The 20,812-nt window shown below is 45.7% G+C and overlaps 1 protein-coding gene across 1 annotated transcript in view; it reads left to right on the top strand.

Annotated features, from left to right (window-relative positions):
- The first annotated feature begins 12,722 nt into the window (after positions 1-12,722).
- Positions 12,723-20,812, top strand: part of LOC137431281 (uncharacterized) — a 129,752-nt gene continuing 121,662 nt past the window's right edge. The window contains exon 1 of the mRNA XM_078781814.1: positions 12,723-12,819. The gene's annotated coding sequence lies outside the window, so the exon portion shown is untranslated. The remainder of the gene's footprint in view (positions 12,820-20,812) is intronic.

Raw genomic sequence — 20,812 nt, 5'->3', positions numbered from 1 at the left:
ACAACTCTGATATAAAACCCAGGTGGGTGGTACTTGTAAGCCTTGGTCGGCAGTCTACCAAAAATGGGGGTAAAGGCACTATTTGGTGTCTTGAAGCAGACGAGTAACCCCTCCCAGCCATTTTTGAACTGTGAAGAGAGAAACTTTCTGTTTGTCTTGTTTCAGTGTAAGGGGCTGGTTGTTCTGTTTTTGAGGTGCGTTAGTTTATCGTTACATTCATGTACATTGAGCCCTGTGTTTGACAAGCTGAGCCTGATCACTGAAGGGTACAGGTTGAAAACATGCTGCAGGTCATGGCCACCCGATAGTACAAGATCCTGAACTCTATGGGGATGTATCGAGAGGCTGATCCATCAGCGGGTGTAAAATGCCGGGGTAGCTGCGCTGCCAGGGACATGCGTGGATGGTGAGCCTCGCAGCTACTTCTGGTTGCTTTCCGTAGGCAATCAGGCTGCCTCTGCTCTGGCTTGTGGTTCATTTGGGCTCTTTATGTCTCTCATTATGGCTTTGTACATGACGTAAATTGCTGAACTAATGATCCTTCTTTTTTTCCTCTTTTTTTTCTCTTCTTCTTCCTCTATATATTGGAACACTATGACTATTCAATCCAATAACACTTGGTCTCAACCTGCATTTCGAGTCTTCCACCAAGGGCGCCTAAGTCTACATCGCTAAGTATCTGCTATGGTAATATTAGGGGGGGGGGGGGGGGTCATGGCAATTTCACTGCCATCCAATCCTTCTCCAAACGGAATTCGGAAACACAGAGGTGTTATCTGAATATTTGGCAGTGCCTGGCTATATCCTCCATTGGCTTGATTTTCAACCTTCACGTGGTCATCCAATATAGCAAGACTGACTGGGATGTCTTGCATTCTTTTCTTGCCGATGTTCACTGGAACTCAATCTTTTGTCAGCCAATCTGAGGCTGCCAAGGAAGTTACTGAGGGTCCATGTTGGTATATATATATATATATTTTTTGTGTACAGAGTCGAGGCTCGTGAAAGAGCTAACATTTATCAAACAAACAAATCAAACAAACAAGCAAACAAAGTATATAAAAAGGGGAGCGGTCGAAAAGATGGGGAGAGAAGGGGAGGAAGCACACAAACACAACATTTGAGAGCAGGGACATCGGGAGATGTTTTTGGAGGGAGAGGGCCTGGGGGGAGGCAGGATAGGTATAAAACGCAAGGACACCAAGGACTTCCAGGAAAGAAGTCAAAAGTCACCTCAAAAAAGTGGATTTGGGGTGAAATTAGCGGGGGTAGAAAAGATCAAGGTTTTGGATTGGGGAAGATAAGAGATGGTGGTGAACAGCCGTTTTAAAGACCTGGAGGGAAGAGTGGGATTGAAGAGAGTGAGGGAGTTTGTTCCAGAGGCGGGAGAAAAGAGGAATGAAGGAGTGAAGGTGAGCAGAGAGTCTTGATTTTGGCAGTTTAACCATAAGAGGGTTGCAGGCAGATCTTGTGCGACCTCCAGGAATATTTGGGGGACAGAGCCCAGAGAGAGCTGGGGGAGCAAGGCCGGAGAGGAGTCGGTAGAAGACGGAAAGACCACCAACCTGCCTGCGGTGATTAAGTGAAAGGCCCTCGGAGATAGCGTCATCGCGGGAGATTCCAATGATTCTGAACGCTTTGCTTTCAACAGCGTGAAGACGAGCTAGGTGTGAGGCAGGAGCACCAGCCCAGAGGGGAGAGCAGTACTCCATTGAGCTGTGGATGAAAGCCTTGTATGTGGTGAGGAGCTCAGGTGTGCCAAGGAAGGACTTCGCACGACGGAGGATGCCCAGTCGGCGACTGGCTTTGGAGGCCAGCTTAGAAATGTGGTTCTCCCAGGAAAGATCATGGCAGATAGTGAGACCCAAAAGCTTGAGTGACAGAACTTATTGGAGAGGATTATTCAGAAGGTAGATGGGAGGGTTGTCCAGTCGGTCTTTTCGGAGAGACATCGTAAGAGTGTGAGATTTGTCAGGATTGAAAGACATGTTCCACTTGTTTGCCCAGTCTGTGATTTTGTCCAGGTCTGCAGAGAGTGAGGAGGCTGCAGACTGCCGATCTGAGGGATGAGGAATGGAGCGGCAGAGAGTGGAGTCATCAGCAAAGAGATAGAGAGGATTTTCAAGAGAGTCAGAGAGATCATTGATGAAGACCAGAAAAAGCACAGGGCCCAGAACACTGCCTTGGGGAACTCCAGCCTGAACAGGAAGAGGAGATGAGAGAAACCCATTCAGGGCCACACATTGACGACGACTAGAGAGGAAGTCCGCCAGCCATGCGTGGAGATTTCCATGGATACCAAAGGAGGAGAGTTTGGTGAGCAGAGCGGGGTGCCAGACCGTATCGAAGGCACATGATATGTCGAGGGAGACAGCTCTAATTTCCTGTTTGGCATTGAGGACCTCCATCCATTGTTGAGACAGCAGAAGCAGCATGTCCAGAGTCGAGTGACCTGGTCTGAAACCAAATTGATGATCAGAGATCAAGCCATTGGAGAAGAGGAAAGATTTCATATCCGAAGCAATGATGGATTCCATGACTTTGCTGATAATTGGGAGAAGGCTGATTGGTCTGTAGTTGCTAGGATCTGTTTTTGCACCTTTTTTGTGCAAAGCGGTGATGTTGGCTGATTTCCAAGCAGATGGCAGTTGACCTTGAGAAAAAGAGAGGGTGAAGAGAACAGAGAGAGGGAGTGAAAGAGCGGAAGAACATGATTTTAGGACCCGTGGGCTGATGCCGTCAGGTCCAGTTGCAAAATCAGAGTCGAGGGTTGACAGAAACTTTTCCACCTTGTCAGGAGGAAAGGACACGGAGTCCAGGAGCAGCTGGGTACGACTGGGTATGGTGGGTACAGAGAGGGATGGGTTTGGGACACAAGATTTAGAGGCAAACACAGAGTTGAGGCATTCAGCTTTTTCACGTCCGGAGTCAGCTGTGTAGCCGTTTGAGGTAAGGGAAGGGATGGAGGGGGAACAAACACCAGAAACAGATTTGACCAGACGCCACCAGGATTTGGAAGAGGGAGACAGATAAGAGAGTTCGGTCTTGAGAACGGAGAGATATTGTTTCCTGGCTCTCCTGAGGGTGGACACACTCTTGTTTCGGGCTTTGTGAAAGGAAATGAGATTTCCTTCCATTGGATTTGCTTTCCAGGAGACTAAGGCAAGTTGTTTCTGGGCAACGGCCTCACCACAAGAATCCGTGTACCATGGACGGGAGGAAGGGTATGACAACTGAAGACGAGATGGGATAAATCTGTGCATGAGAGAGAGCAATTTACTTTGGAAGAATTCCCAGGATGAGTTGATGTCAGAGGTGGTAGAGATGGGAGACCAGTCCAGATGATTGATGGCTGCTTGAAGACCATGCCAGTTGGCCTGAGTGAAATGCCAGACTCGTCGACGCTGAGCAGGCTCCCTGAGAATGGTCAGAGAGATGTCCACTTTAACAAGGACATGATCAGATGATCCGATTGGAGCAGAAGAAGAGCAGCAGACATTTTCAGGGAAGTTAGTCATAACCAAGTCCAGAAGAGAAGATGCTCCGTTGACTGAGATCCGGGTCGGGAAATTGACAGATTGTGTCAGTCCCAGTGAGTCGCAGAAGTCCTTTGCTGAGGAGCCATGGCTGGTGAGAGAGGTACCCACACCCAGCCAACTGGCATGGTGACAATTGAAATCACCACATATGAGGAAGAGAGAGTTGGGATGAGTAGATAGAAGTTGGTCCATATTATCAGACAGCGAGATGTAGATGGAGTCATCACTGTTTGGTGGACGGTACAACACACATATGAACAAGAGGTGGGAGCGAAGGGGAAGCCGTAGCCAGAGGTATTCCTGGGGATGAGGTGGAGAGAGTGCAGTGCAGGGCGAGTGAGGAAGAGAGTTTTTGATAAAGATAGCAACCCCACCTCCAGGACGAGGCTCAGGTCTATCATACCGGAGGAGGGAGTAACCCAGGAGAGATACAAAGGAATCAGAGACATCATGAAGGAGGAAAGTTTCTGTTAAGCAGATCACGTCTGGTTTGACAGAAGCAACCTGCATGGAGAGATCAGTTAAGTTTGAACGAAGGCCCCGGATGTTTGAGGTCCATACCGTTAATGAAGAGGAAGGGGGAGCATCGGATACAGAACAGGGGGGAGGAGGGGTAGGGTAAGATGTGGAAGAGGTAGGGAGAGCTGTTGAAGGTGTGTCAGAGATTTCAGAATAGCTCGGAGAAAGGGAAGGATGGGGCGGACAAAAGGTTTGATGGTGATTGGGTGAGGCACAATGAGGTGTTATTTGAGGAGGGGGAAGAGCGAGGCAGAAGGTTGGGGGAGATGGAGGTGAGAGTTGGAAGGGGGAAGAAGTGGGGAGGACGCTTTGAGGAGGGGGAGTGAGAGGGGGGAAATTGAGAAGAAATGAGGGTGGGGAGATTTGAAGGGGAGGGGCGAGGGGGGAGTTTGGAAGGGAAGGGACAGGGGGAGGGATTTGAAAGGGATGGGATATGGGGGAGATTTGGAGGGGAGGGGTGAGGGAGGAGTCTAGGAGGGGAGGGGTGAGGGGGAGTCTTGGAGGGGAGGGGTGAGGGGGTAGTTTAGGAGGGAGGGGGCAAGGGGGGAGATTTGAAAGGGATGGGTGATGGGGAGGATTAGGAGGGGAGGGGAAAGGGGGAAGATTTGAAAGGGATGGGTGATGGGGAAGATTTGGAGGGGAGGAGTTATGGGGAAGATTTGGAGGGGAGGGGTGAGATTGGATTTTAGAAAGTGTACGATTAATGGGAAACGAACATTTATTGCAAAATGAGTTTCTTGTGACCTTCGAGTTAAAAATACTGTTACGGTACGCGGTTAAGGATGGTATGTTTGCCGAGCGGAGGCTCCGCGACCGAACAGTTGTTCCCCGACTAAACCCGATTCACCCAAACGTTGGCCGTATCGCGCCACAGATATTCAATGGGGAAAAGACTAAGACGATGAATGCAAAGAGGAAGAAGAAGAAGACGTACAGAAGAGTAATGGGGTTTATTATTATTTACACACACATAAGCAAAAAGAGCAGTCACGGGTATTTACAGCGGACATGAAAAAGCAGGTAACACAGTGCAAATTACTAGCTTATACTGACTTAGTTTACTACCCAGGACAGCACGAACAGAACAAACTCACGTACGCAAATGGATGGAAGGGTAGGAATCGTTTGGAGGGATGAGCAGGTGGGATCACAGGGCACAGCGAGCAGGTCCACTCCGGGCGGGAAGCGAGGAGCCGGCAGCTCCTTGTATTCGGCTTCACAGCGCACGCCGGCAGGGTCACTCGCTGCCCCGTCAGGGCTTCACGCGGCTGTTTGAAACAGGGCTGGTTGAAGCGGCTCTTTGTCAAAGGCTTTTCGTATCTCTCACGCAACTCCGGTGCAACTCTGAACTCTCTCCCGGTGGACTGCCAACCCTCTCACGCACCTGGACTCATCCGCCGTATATCTGGTGTAGCTTGTCCCAGCGATCGTCGCACCCTTCTGTCCAAACCTTCAGCACGGGTCTGACACGCCCTCCTCGGTTTTGGTACCGCCCTACCCTCCCCGTGCTCTGTTTCGTGACCTTGTATGGTAATCCCACGGGCTTGTCTCCTTATTTGGGCATGGCGCCGACGGCACGCCCCTCGTGGCGAGCCACGGGCTTGTTTCCTTATTTGGGCATGGGGCTGAACAGCCCCGCCCTTCGTGGCGCGCCCTGGGCTTGCCTCTCCCGGGCGACCCCGCCCCTCCTGTTCAAACAGAGCACGGAGCACATATTCACTATAGCAGCGAAATGAGAGGGCGTGCACCCCACGCTTGTGAACTGCTTTACCCGCAGATGGAGAGTTTGGCTGGGAAATGTAAGTATTGAAGGGGGAGCTATTCTTAATTGATTCGGTGCAATGGAGTATTATTTTAATGGAAGACAAGGCCTTACCCTAAAACACATAATAAGATATAAGCTACTGAACAAGGGTTTTATCGGGTCCTTCAATGTGGTGCTTCATGGAATTAACTACCGAGACGCCCTTTTTACCTTTACACAACTCTGGAGGCAGGAGGGGCCATATCCAACCAATGTTACACAACAATTTACCACTACAATACACACAATCAAAAAAATGCAATCCTCATATCCGCAACAATACGTTTAAGGACGCTGGATGGAGGATGGAGTGCAGGAGAGTTTAGGGAATGTAGAAAAAAGGCACTATAGGAGATGGAATTTTTTTTTGGGATGAATAGATTTGGTGAGCAAGGCGAAAGCAGCCTTTTAAAGAAGAAGAAGAAAAAGGTGTTATAATATATGATGGAATACAGAACTTGAGGGGAAAGTGTAAACATTGAAGGTTAATAACAGTGAAAACTATCTGGGGAAATGGGGGAGAAACACGTGGTCGAAGAACGAACGAACGAATAAGAATGAATAAACGAATGAGAACAAAGAATAAGAACAGAGAAGGAAATGTTTGTTTTTTTGTTTGTTTTTTTAGTTGAGATTTACACAAGGAAGTAGGCTCTGGGGTGAAAAGACTGGGAAAACAGAGAACGAAAGTTATTGGATCACAAACGACGGACCGCTGAGAGAAAAACAAAGCCTCAAGGTTGTACACTGTACAAGGCCTCAAGACACGACACAAATTAACACGATTTTCAATACAGGTATGAAAGATTTGCACCGAAAATCTTCCTCGGGACACAATATCCGTACACACACCATAAAATAAATACAGTTATAACGAAAATACAAATGGGAACAATTACTTAACTTCGATTTCAAATCGCTCGTGACGTGGCAAAGGCCTTGCTCGCGACGCGGCAAACAGACGATTAATTTATGAAAGATAAACACCGAGAAACTTCCAAGCTGCACACTATAACCTCACACACCAAAAGATAAATACAGTTTTGACAAAATACAATTGTGAACAGACTCAACTTTGAAAACGTGGAGACCGTGTGACTGTGGAGCTTCGAGAATCCCTGCCGCCGTCTCCAAGATCTCGCGAGATCTCCAATGGACCTCTTTATCCCTTCTCAGACCTACCAAGTGAAACCACACTCACAGCCATGGTTCACTCTGGCTTGTTATGCTGCTATTGCCCATCGCAATCACTCTTTCAAACCTTATCGTCGTGTTGGCTCGAGTGAGGTGCATCATTTGTTTCACCTTGCGAGCAACCACTGTAAACGAGTATTCGAGAATGCGAAGCGACAGTATGCACAATCTGTTTGTAATTCTTATTCAAATATATGGCGAGGTTCTAGTGATGTTTGTCCTTCCCATCTTGACACCAGGCTTTCCACTATCATCAACACACCCAGGAAAGTTGCTAAGATTATTCAAAGGCTTGACATTCAAAATCTATTGGACCAGATAGAATCCCTGCAATTGCTTTGAAGATGTGTTCAACTGAACTGTCTTCTGTTCTCTCAAAACTGTCTTGCTTGTGTCGGTCAAACTTTGTTTCCACTTAACTAGAAGCAGGCTTCTGTGCAGGGCCAGAATAACCTCTTGTGGGCCTGGTGCCAAACAAATTTGTGGGCCCACATTTGGGGAACCATTGAAATTTTAAAAATCTTTATGGTAAGAAATATACATATCACTATGGTGGGGCAATTTGAACCATGGTTCGACCTGCACCATATTTGCAGGTTCAGGGTGCCCCATGTAATACCATTATACAAAATTGCATGCTCACTTTCTATGCCCAGAGACTATCACAAATTGATAACTTTATAATTAGCGTGATTTCTTACACTGCAGGTTTAAATTGACAGACCCAAGTTTTCGCTGCATCGATCGTACTAGAGAAAGAAGAACTTACCCTTTGAAATTTACTTCGGCCATCTTAAATCAAACAAATGTGTAATCTTGCAAAACCAAAAGGTAAGTGCTAATGACTATAGTAGTTTACCGACTTACCATTTGTTGACCATACACTAGAGACATCTTTGTGAAGGGGGTTATACTAATGGAATTGAGGACTGTGGATCAAAATGCCCCTGTGTTCAAGGTGCCCCACTCTCCCGACACTTAAAAGGATCTATCATGTTCATTATGGGGCCCTTCTGATTGTGGGTCTGGTGCCGAGGCGCCATTGGAGCCATTGTAAATCCGGCCCTGCTTCTGTAGTCCCTGGCTTTAAAGGTGGGAAATGTGATCCTTCTAACTATCGGCCTGTTGGCCTTCTACCCATTATCAGCAAAGTGTTTGAGTCCTTGATAAAACAACAACTCATGACTCATCTGGAAAGCCACAATCTCCTAACTGATGTTCAGTATGGCTTTCGACAGTCAAGGTCTACTGGTGATGTTCTATCCCTAATCACTGAACATGTGTATAGGGCTTTGGATCATCATGGAGAAGCCAGGGTTTTGCTCTCAACACCTCGAAGGCTTTTGACAAAGTGTCACACAAGGACCTCATTCATAAGCTAAAATTATATGGCATCTCTGGAAAATGTATTGATACAATCTCTGATTTTCTTGCAAATCGTCAAATCTCTGTGGTACATGAGGGGCAGTCATTCCCTGTCCATAATACGAATGCTGGTGTTCTTTAAGAGTCTCTGTTGGGTCCAATATTGTTCTTATATATCAATGTTCTGCCTGATTGTATTCTTTCTCAATTAAGCATTTACACTTATGACTCAACACTATATACTACCTACCCAGGAACCTTGTCTCCTCCTACCCGTGACCATGCTAGAACCATTCTCAATCAGGACCTAGAGAGTGTAATCAACTGTGGAAAAGATTGTTGCTTTCAACCAAAAAAGACCCACTTGTTGTCTGTCTAGTTCAAGATCACCTTGTTGTCCAACCCTGTCTTATGGATTCTTCACCTTTGCAGGAATTTCCTGTTATCCGTCTGCTTGGATTGGATATCAGCTCAAACCTCAGCTGGGAAAGTACATCTCTGGTATAGCTAAAAGAGCCTCCCAGCTCCTTGGCTGCTTATTTCATGCTCGGCGATACCTTACTCAAGCTGCTATGCTCCATCTATATAAGGCCACTGTCCATCCTGTCATAATTACCATATTTGGGCTGGTGTTCCGGCCTGTCACCTATCTCGACAGAATCCAGCGATGTGCTGCCATTCTGGTGGGACAGGAGTTGGCATCATCCCTGGAACTTCTCTCAGTCTGCCGCTCTGTTGCTTCTTTGAGCCTTTTCTGCAGATATTACCAAGGGATGTGCTCTGAGAGTCTATCAGAGTTTGGTACAGCATACTTTCAGTCGCTCTTCACGTCTGGCAGTTTCTTCCCATCCATACACTGCATCTGTACCAAGGAGTAAGACCATGAGGTATTCTTGTCGTTTTTTCTTTTCCGTGCACGGCATCACTCTGGAACAGTTTACCTGCTCCCTCCTTTCCCCTCTATCCCAAACTACCTCAATTCAAGAGAAATGCCAACAGATTCTTCCTTTCTGTCTAATATGTATACTTTCCTTTGTGTAGCCCCCACCTCGAGTGGCCTTAAAGGCTTTGTGGCGGGCGATATCTCATTTTAAAAATGGCACCAAAAATACCATACTCACTCAATGAATGGAAAAACAGGTGAGGACTTGTGTTGGCATGAGCTGGTCTTGGACAACGGCACCGTGTAGGCTGGTGCGGCACAGGACTGAAGACGAGAGGAGCGATGGCAGTCTCTCAAACGGTCTGTACCAAGGGAGTGACTAAGCAGAGAGAGATGATATGTCTTCTTTTGATCCGTGGGAAGCCCCCAATTTATTAGCCTGCATGTGCGGATGAGGCTCTTTATTGACCTTAGGGCCTGCTGTTCAGCACGGAGGGTCCATCTCATTGGTCATCCGCTGCCAGTGGGTGGTGCCACTTTTCAGGCTGCCCCGCCCCTCTCCAGCACTCCACAACTCATTCCACCGTCTTGTCCAGAAAGGCCCATGACGTTTCCATGTGCCATTGGTGTTATGTGCCACAATCGCTCCAGTTGGCCTCGTCTGTACAGAAGGTCCATACAATACAACCTTACCATATACTTCCTTACAGGTGATGATCATTTCCTCCTCAATGCAAATATTACATACAAATTACCTGTGACGTGTACCTGATACAAGTGTAAAGCTATCCTACTCAAGCACACATACCAAGCTATTCTTAACACATCCTACCTATGGTCCCACTCCCCCTCACCCCTTCCACATCACATAACAATATTGTTACGTTTATGGGGTAGTTAATAGAATACCCGTAGGAAAGGTAGGATTGAATAGGAAATAGCATGGACCGTGTGACGTGTAGAAGCATTTCAATGTACTAAGTAGGGAAAATGTAGCTTAAGATTGTGTGTATCATCCCTCGTATGATTAAATATCATACGAGGGATGATACAGTGTTAATTAGCAGTCGGGTTTAAGGCTAATGTCCCCTGTTTGTGATACCCTTGGTGGCCATCCTTAACATTTAAAACAACTGCTGGCCAAGCAAAACAGCAGCCGGCTAGTACTCATGCTCGATGGACACATATTGCAAAGACCCGCCCAGGAGAGGCGGACCAAAAATGGTTCTATGGGCGGGAAACGGGGCCGGCAGAATGCCCCCCCCCCCACCCCCACCCCCTCTCCCTCTCCCCAAGTGATGCTACGGATGACGTAAGCGGTTCTGGGGAAGAAGCTCTGCAATTTTTGTGTTCTTTGAGGAGAGTGTTTTGTGTGGCGATCGTGAGGGAGCTAGGCTCTTCGGGGAGCTGGAGGCCACGCTGTCCTTCCCGAAACAGGAAGAGAAAAGAAAGAGGGCCGTCTACGTGCTTGCCACCAGCCTCGATACCAAGCGCTTTCGGCGTTTGACGTCGTCACCATTTTGCAGGTTTTCCGCCTGGTGGCTGCGGGCTTCGACAGCTGCCGTCCTTACCAACAGAATCCATTTTTTGGCCAGCAAAGTGTCAGAGAGTAAACTGTTATTTTCTTACTTTACCCTGCGTGCGTGTTTGTGTCCGTATGGAGGTACTTCAAGTTAGCATTTTTACCTTCGCTTTATTTTTGTTATTTTCATTCCACGCCTTAATTTTGCTGTAAATAACTATTTGTACATTTTTGTTGTTTCGTTCTTGGTTGGGTTTCGGAATAAACCCGTGTGGTTCGTGAAGTTAAACGCAAGTTCGTGTTTCTTCCATCCCGCTCACGTCATAACCGCCAGATTGGGAGATCGCCTCGGGGGTTAAAGCTGGTTCAGCTCATCCGTCCAATGCTTGTGGTGATAACTCGCTGCTGATGTGACAATATGTAACGTGGGTGGAGGTATACACCCATTAACGGATTTGCGTCAAATTCTGTTTTCTAGTTTACTTTCATTTTGTTCTTGCACAGTTGGTGTTGAAGCATAAATGTGATGCCTCTTTAAACAACTTTTGTTCAGCAATTGTCGGAAAAGGACCATGCCTGAATAACCAAGGCTAAACAGCAGAAACGTGCTTGTGATTGCACACCTCCCACCTTTCTTATCCCAATAAAAAATATTTTATTCTGCTTGTTACAAGGGATGTCTTTGATCATGCCAAAAGTTTTCCTGTGAAGTATATTTTTGTTTCTCATGATGGGGAGCTCATGCCTGTGAAGGAGGTTGTACCTCTTTGACACATAGGACATAGATGTTAGACATTTAAGTCCTTAAAGAAAACAGGGAATTGAAAAAAACATTTGTGATTAGAAGATGATAAACTAATCTACTTTTAAATACTGTACCTGTAAAACTAAATAGGTTTGGCCTAGTTTTGCTGTTGCTTCCAAAAAAACAATCTTATGGCGTTTTCCCCCACGTACACTTGGCCCGGTCCTTCATGAATTGATGAACCACTGGGCCACGCCTGACATTGGACTGAAGATGACAAGAATGTCGAGGCTGCCGGCAATACCTTGTCTACTCACCACGGAACTCCCAGCTCCACGTCCATCCGAGGGAAGGCACACTTTGTGATGCCACATCCTACCCGTGCAGCACCAGGTCCGACAATTTCTAGCCGAGTTGGGAATCTAATCCAGACTAGGCCGGCTTAAACGCAAGTGCTCTCACTACCATCCTGCCGGACCATTCTCTCAAACTGTAGGTTATTAATTCTGTGCCCATATTGCTACCAGACCACTTTTCATTTGATTTTCTTTCCGTGTGAGCGAAGAATGAATGAGAGCTGCCAGGCGTAGCATCCACCAATTGGACAAATGGTTTCGGTTTTGCAATTTCGTCCATACAGTTTGCCCACTGACAAACCGAGTTCTTCAAAGAAACAGATGGGCTGCAGAGCTTAAGTATTGTTATATAATAATTATCGATATTGTTATGTGATGTGGAAGAGAGAGGGGGGAGGGAGTGGGACCATAGGTATGATGTGTTGAGAATAGTTTGGTCCGTGTGCTCGTGTAGGATAGCGTTACACTTGCATCAGGGACACGTTAGAGTTAAGTTGTATGTAATACGTGCACCGAGGAGGCAATTATTGTATATTATTGTATAATTGCCTCCCTGGCATTTTCCTCTTTAGCTTTGACATGAGTGGCTACAATTCTCCTATTTCTTTTTTTCACAAATATCTTGTTAAACATGACCCGTTCACCATCGAGTTCGAATAAGAGTCGCCTGTGCATGCCCATGTGAGTACCGTTTGGAATGCTGCTCTTGCATTTGAATCACGTCCACATCGGCGAAGTTTTTAAAACAGGGCGTTGCCTTCTTTTTCCGTTTTGATTTTGCTCAAGTAGGAAAGCGAAGCCGGGCAACCCGACGAGTACGCAGTCAGCTTTTCCACTCGCTGCTCGCGTTGGGGGAACAACGTCCGCAGCTCCAACACATTCTTCACACCCGGTAGGGAGAACGAGGTCTTTGCTGTTTTTATTACAAGGTTAAAGTGCAACCTGTCTCCACAATAATTACTGCTGCTTGTGAATTTGGTAAGATGCTATTAATAAACTATTTATTTAATAATAGCAGGAGAAAAGCAGGTGTTACCTTCGCCACCGAAGGTCGCCTGAGGTTACGTTTTCACCCTTCTCTCTGTCTATCTGTCTGTCAGCGGGATATGTCAAAACGTTGTGGACGGATTCCGACGAAACTTGGTGGACGGGTTGTGTAGGTGACGAGGAAGAATTGATTCGATTTTGGTGAAGATCCGAATACTATAAATGTTTAAGTGATTCTTCGCCATTGAGATTTGGCGCCAAAAACTATATATAGCACGATATCTGAAAAAGTTGCGGACGAGTTCTGACAAAAGTTGGTGGACGAGTTGTTTCGGCGACAAGAACAAGTCGATTAGATTTTGGTGCAGGTCCGAATCCAGATCCGATATTTCAGTGGATATAAAAGGTAAATTGTTAAACCTGGCAGAGGTATGCGCTCTACCGAGTGCCTTTCTAGTTCGACATAGTGTCACGTTTAAGGTAAACAAGTGGCTTACATGGTGCACAGGTGGTGAATTTACCTTGGAGTTGTCTAATTTGGGTTAGAGTTTCGACCTGACTATAAACTGTCGAATTGCTGTTGCAGGTTACCTCGTGCTGCCGAATACCTTGACCGTTATTTTAGACAGGTGTCCCATAGTGTCCAAATAACAGCAGAATTGATGTGAAATGTCCCAGCCTCACTCGGTCTCGCAAAGAGTAGGCGAGTTATCGCCGGCAGCCTCAACAACTTAAAAATCCCTGCCACCTTCAGTCGAACGTCAGGCATAGGTTGCGGTCAGTTCGTGAAAGACTTGGGCCGAAAGATTTCCCTCTGCGACCCCAAAAGGTGGGAATAATTTGGGCCGTTAAGTGCATTGGAAGTCGCATACAGTGTCAAAGTAATCAGATTGTGCAACGGCCTTGTAAAGTTGGAATATTTCGTAAGTTTCGTTGTCACAAATAAGTTTCGTTTCGTATGTTTCACAACTCGTCTCGAGTTTCAAAATGTACGACAGCATCAGTACAGACAAAAGGTTTGGACTGTTCCAAAGAAAGTTTTGAGAAGTTCAAACTTTGCCGAATCAAAACAAGGATGGGACGCGCACAAGCCAATACTTAAAGCGATGCCACGTAACGGGGAAGCGAGGTTCCAGCCTGAGGAAGCACCCGACGCGGGCAGGTTCGGACTCGCACAAACCCAGCGAACGGTGTCTGCGAGCCACGCCCTCCCGGGGTGGGGGCGGGGTTAAATATACCGCGCGAGCGACGTGGAGCGCACATGACATGAGCGTGCGGAGCGCGCACTCAAAACAGCCGGCGTTGTAGAGTGGCCCCCTCGCGCCTCGCGGGGCCCCCCAGACCCCATTGGCGAGGCTATATAGGGGCCGAGAGAAAAGCGAGCGCCAGGAGTGCCGCGCCCGGGGCTCCCTGTGCACCAGAACCCAGCAGACCGCTCGGTGAGTCCCTGCGCTTGCTTAATTTCTCACAAGCGTGTAACCACTAACCACCGTGTAACCACTAACCACCGTGGTTTTCATTCGTATCGCAATAATGCCGCTCCCCTTTCATCCCCAAGAGCACGTTTTGTAACGACTTCACGGCTGTAATTAATTAATCCTGTGAATGCTTAAAATAAATAAATAATATTCCTTCGATTGTGTTTACTTTGGCGCGAACTTGTCGTTTTGATCACGTTTGCAAAGGGGAGTAATCGTTCAAAGCAAACTTTTGCTCTTCTTCTTTTTTTCATCTTCTTCGCCCACAACACAAACGTTCAGACCAGCTGACCCAATTGCTTGCATCCATACACCGCCTCGTCTCGTGCAATCAGACAGTTCATGGGTCTTCGTGCATCGTTTGATGCCCACATCCATTTTGGTGAAATGTTTAAATTATTATTCTCTCGTGAGGAATACAATGGGGGTATCTGTGTCCATGTGCTGCGCAGAGGACGACCGGCTGTCTGAAGGAGCACGTGGTCTATCTCAGCTATGACTGGTGGTCCATCGACATATCATTGCGGTCGGACACGATTCTCCGATTTTATCAAATACTCGACTGAATCGGACAGTTCGAGGTGATGTTTTGTTGTCGACTCGACCACTCCCCTCAACCCCACATAATAGTTGTATGCAGCAATTGACCTTCATTGGTTGATAAAGAGCAACACCTGTTGTTGTATTAATTATTTTTATGAGATTCTTTGCGCTTTTCAGTACAAATGATAAATTAATAAAAATATGATTTAAAAAAAATTAATAAACTGTAGCAACTTGGAGGAAGAAAACTGTCTTTATTTACTTTACAGGCTAATAGAAACTTGAGCTAATTTGTGACTTTGACATCTTGGGTTGAATTCCCTATCAAATTAGGTCCGACTAAAACTGTCGTGGTGCTGCATTGTGGAGCACACCCTAAATGCCAACTGTCCGTTCTGTACAGCGTTGTGTGTGCTGAAGTTGCAATTTGTGAATTTTACCAAATTTGGCCTTTGGACAGATTACACCCTGCGTCGACCCTCATTGCCTCTGACAAGGTATCAAATTGGGTCCTTTGCGTTGGCAAATTAGGTGAATGACCGTTGTTTTCTACCTGAAAGTATCGCAGTATCGGCAAACTATCCCAGGACGTTTCTCTGTTCACTTTATTGACACAAGAGAATGGGTTGTTTTGCGAAAAGTTGTCGTTCTGACCACAGACATGTCGGGTTGAGTGAACATGCTGGCACATGAACCACATGCCAATTGTGCCCTCAACCACAGGAGTCGAACACTATAGTCAAACAAATGTTTGTTGCATTTGAGCTATAAGCTTCATCCAGATTATCATTCATCACCGACAAGCAGAGGATGTCAGTTATAACTCAGCCTAGCGGCTTTACAGGCATCGCAGCTGTGGCTTTTATGTGACCGGTCTGCAGGCCAAAAACTTCAAACATTTCATTGTTGATTGTACTTTCAACAACTGTGGTTCAGATTTCAGAAGGAACAACCTCGATGGGGAAAAAAAGGTTTTGGATGAAATACTGGCTAATGAGACGACTGAAAGGGGCAGTCACAGCCAAATATTTGCGGGATTGCTTGGGAAGAGCCGAAAGACGTCATGAACTACATGCATGTTTCTCCCATGTTTGATTGCATGTAAAATTAATTCCACCTGCAGCGTGGCTGGCAGTTTGGTTTCATGAGAAAACTCATCGTTTTCTTTGGCAGGTGCTCCTCTCTTATTGGCTCTGTAAAAATATTTCAATGTGGCATGCTTACCGACTGCAAGCACATGCTGGGGTGCATCCTACAAGTCAAAGACAAACGTTATGGGTGGACCTGGAACTTTAAACCAAAGCGGAAAACAAACTATAATTGCATATTCTTGGAGCACGTCTGTTGCTCCAAGAAACAACCAATTTGAGTTATCAGAATGTTAAGTTAGCATCATTCCTTTTGATACGTTGATTGGATTTTGATTAGGAACAATTTCGTAATAGGCCCTATGCAAGAGAGATAGCTATTCTATATCTGATCGAGGTTCAATTTCCAACTCGATGATAAATGCAGTACAGTATGACTAATTTTGAAGAAGGCGTGCCTTACTAGAGCGACAAAACGCTGCTGCGAAGCATAAATTCCATTTCCAGTAAACCTAAATTCCGTCTCTCGGACACGCAAACTGCAGGGAAGAATAAAATGATTGTTTATTTTGATGTTTTGGATAATTAATTTTGGCAATCACATCTGTATTTGCAGGATTTTCCAACGTATAGGCCCTTCTGTCTCGTGCATTCAACTTGCCAGGACAAAGCGATCTTTCTTTATATCCGGGTTGATTTCCAGCAATGTCGATCATGAATCCAAGGAAAATATGCATTGGCAAAAACGTGTCCTGAATGTCTGTTATAACCAGGGTGCCTGGCACATAGGTCTCACTATATATGTAAACATGAAATACTTAAAATCAGCACTAACACTACCCACTGTACACCACAGCAACTATAAATGTTTACAACTTCCTACCACTTACTCACTCTACATCCTTACTGTAATTCACGGACCGGTGTTTATGTGCCTGCGTGTCATACAGTTCTGGGCCGATTACATCCAGATTTGCTACATAGGATCATCATGACCCTGAGTAGTGTGTATGGGTGTTTTTATCTTTGTCGGTGGTCTTGGGGGGTGGGGAGGGGGAGGAATGCAAATTATCGATGTAAATGTATAATGTAGCGCCATCTCCAGGTCGGAGAGGGTATTACAAGTCCCACTCTTTTCAGTACAGTATTCCTGTCTCAGTGTTTTCCAGTACTGTGAGGTGTTTTGAATTGTAAGCAGCAGGCATATTTTTGCTTCCTGCACGTAATCCGGGTTATATATTTTTCTTTCCGGGAGCAAATGAGGCAGCTGACAGTTGCCTATACACTGCCCAAATAAAGATAGGTATGTATCAGAAGAACTATTGCATGCTTGGAACAAGATCACCCGTAGGGCAGCTACTCTGCTAGTTATCCATAAACGACAAAAATTCAGACACTTTAATTATACCGTTATTAAACCTAGAAATGTCAGCTCTCTTGGGGAACGATTGTGCATATATATGATTATGATGACGTGACATGCCACCCACCGCCTTTGATAACATGACCATCTGTGAGCAGGAAAGAAGTGGCATTGTCCATCTTTTCGTTTCAGGATAGATTCGTGATCTCACCTCTCCCTCCTCCCTTCCCCTCCAGGAATATTGGCCTGGAGTTGCATGAGTATGCAACATTTCATCTTTCTAGCCTACCTATAAATTACTAAACATTTATATGAGTGCATGAGTGGTTTTAAAGAGCTTCGTAATAAATAAATATATGTATAAGTTACTTGACAATATGTCTACTGCACTAGCTTGTACGTCAGTGCATAAGGATGCCTTTAGGCCTGTCAAAGCATGCACATTGGTTGCCAAACTTATGGATGTTTCTCCGTGCTCTATTCTTTTAAAATGCTGATCATCAAGCGAGGAAGCAGCACGTGCTATTTCAAAAGTTTTTTTTAGCAAGACTCAGCCGGGGTTCGAGCCGCCAACCTCCCACACTCAGAGTGGACGCTCTCACCATACACCCATTCTAGTGGTGGAGGTGATTGACAAAAAATTGATCGCTCATGCTTTCTCTGTCACAACACTCAATAATAACTTGTAAGCTTGTTTTATGTCCAAAGTATTCTTAATACCTGTCAGTTGCCAATGACATTCTCAGCTTATCAGTAAAGAATGGTGAGTGGACGAGGCTTTTGAGTTGGCGCCTTTGGGAGTGGAGCGTCCATTTTGGGTGTGGCAAGTATTGCTCGGATGGCATTTCTACGTGTGTTGTGCTGTTGGTTCAACGTTGAATTTGACCGCAAATATATCAAGCCTTCCATGAACAGTGCTGTACACGTTTGGCGGATGAATAGCACCCCCTCTTCCCCCGTCTCCGTCCTGGCTTGATGTGCATGTGGAAAATTGAAATTATGCCGACCATATACAGTGGAAGCAAGAAATGAACTGTGCCAGCTCACTTTTGGCATCTGCTGTTGGAAAACTATGCGTGGCCAGTTCATCGTTTGTTCCAGAAATAAAATAATTTAAAACTGACCCAGAATGTTCCTGGCAATATGCGAGACCCTCGAGATAATGGACAGCTCTGTTCGTCAAAACATATGGTTTTAATGGTCGCAGCTCACACTGTCTGATCTTTGGTCACTTTGTCTTTTTAAAACTGGGGCGTCAACGAGGCACGACCCGGCCAAAGAAGCCTCGCTACAGTTACTTGTGTCAACACAGAACAACATGACGAGTCTTTACTTGGTACTGAAACCACTTCTTTGTGAGGGTACGTGAAGCTGGGTTTCCTGTGTATTAGCAATTCATTGCTGATTTTTTTTGACCCCCTTCCCTATCTCTGGAGGCCTTTTGAAAAGAGTAGTCGTTGTGTGCCGGCACCAGCAGCCTGGCCAAATTCCTGCACGAATTGAGGGCTGCTTCAACAACACCTTGCGATGGTGAAGAGACCTGTTTGGCTAGAATTTATTGCTATGAGAGCATTTGTGACTGGTATCATCTCCCTGATGCACGCACATGAGGGTACGGGAAGAGTAAATAAAATATTTTAGCCACATCTACAAAGCGCGACCAAAGTGTTTGAATGATTATATGAACATATCCAATAGTCAAAATCAAAATATAATAGTAAATTATATTTAATAAATTATATTTGAATAATAACTAGTCAAAATCAATAGTCAAATTCAAAAATAGAGCCTGTGATGGATGCTGTGAAGAGGAACAGGTTGAGATGGTTTGGTCATGTGTTGAAGGATGAAAGTGACTGGTTGAGAAGAGTGATGGAAATGAATGTAGAAGGAAGTAGAGGACGGGGAAGACCGAGAAAGACATGACTAAAGATGGTGGAAGAAGAAATGCGGGCAAGGGGGTTAACAAGGGGAGATGCAGAAAATAGGGCAAAATGGAGAAGATTGTCATGGGGCCCGCAAGGCTAACCCCCGCTCTAGCAGGGAAAATGGCCTTAAAATGCCTGTTGTTTGTTGTTGTATCCAAAATAGTGATGTTTTATTGTCTTTCTTTTTTGTATGCAAGGTCTCAGCTCATGGAAGAGTGAGGTGACAGATGGTAGAAGACATCACAATGAATGTGAAGCAGCGTAACATCATGCAGACACAACAAGGGAGGGAATGACAGGAAAGGGAAGAGGGAAGAAAAAAAGCAACCTGCAGGTATATGGGGAGTGGTAGAGGGGGGTAATTGAGGATAGAAAAGATCACTCGTCAGAATGTAGAGATACCTCAGATGATGGTACTCCGTGAAGTTGAAACTCTGGAGGGAAGGGTGAGATTGAACAGTAATCAGGTTTTACGAGTGGTCGAAGAGGGGAACCAAGGAATGGAGATGAGCAGCGAGTCTCGATTTTGGGTTCCAAGAGGAGTAGGTTGCTGCAAGAACATCTGAGACTTGAAGGAAGTGGGGAGGGTCATAGGGAGTAGAGGGAGAAAGACCAGAATGGAGGTGGTATAAAACAGAGGTCACCAACATGTCCGTGATGAGAGCAGCAGGCATTGGGCTTCAATTTTTCTGTTCTAAATGCAAATGATGTTTAGAGCTTTGGATTCCGCAGAGATGGGTATGAAGCAGGAGCACCAACCCCTTAGATGAGAGCAGTATTGATGGTCTGTCCAGAAGACAGCGTATGTGATGTTGAGGCCCAGGGAAGATTGAATTTATTCCAGTGGTGCATTTTTTCCATAATTTTTTCCATTTTTCCAGTTAATGACGTTCCATAAAATGTAGGAATCATAAACTGTTATCAGGAAGTGTTCACCACGATAGGAACAATTTCTTACATCTTTTGTGAAAAGGATGCAAGTTATCGCCTCCGCTCTGGACAGTTTCCAAATTCCTCTCTTGATTATTGCTGGGAAGGCAAAGGTAAACCACCTAGTCTAATCCTTTCTGTGGAGTTGCTTTGACATGACTGATCCTGTCTCTGCGTGGAACATCACATTGGGTTTTTTTTTTTTACTTCAAAAACATGCTGGGTCATCGTAGCATCTTCTACATGCCGTTAGTATGACCCACAGTATGTCATGGTAATAAACATAGTTATTTGTCTCCAATCGGCAGACGATGAGCCAGACATCCGCCAAGCCGCCCTAGCTACAGGGAGATCTCTCCGGGTGAGATGCACAATAGATTATGTATTTGCAGTCCATAGTCAATTTTGTGTTGCTAATCACCACGGTCAGAAACAGTATAACACGTTGCCAATGGCAACGAGGTACAGGCAGACAAGACCATCAGTGTTGTTGACAAGGTCCTATTGTTGACCTGGACAAGTGAGATTTTGATGGGTCACGTTTCCTCCTTGGAGGTACTCATTAGCA

Source organism: Myxine glutinosa, chromosome 7, assembly GCF_964187855.1.
Source record: "Myxine glutinosa chromosome 7, kmMyxGlut1.1, whole genome shotgun sequence".
In the NCBI taxonomy this organism is placed as follows: domain Eukaryota; kingdom Metazoa; phylum Chordata; class Myxini; order Myxiniformes; family Myxinidae; genus Myxine; species Myxine glutinosa.
Note: the sequence above shows the minus strand (reverse complement) of the source record. Positions and strands in the feature narration are given on the sequence as shown.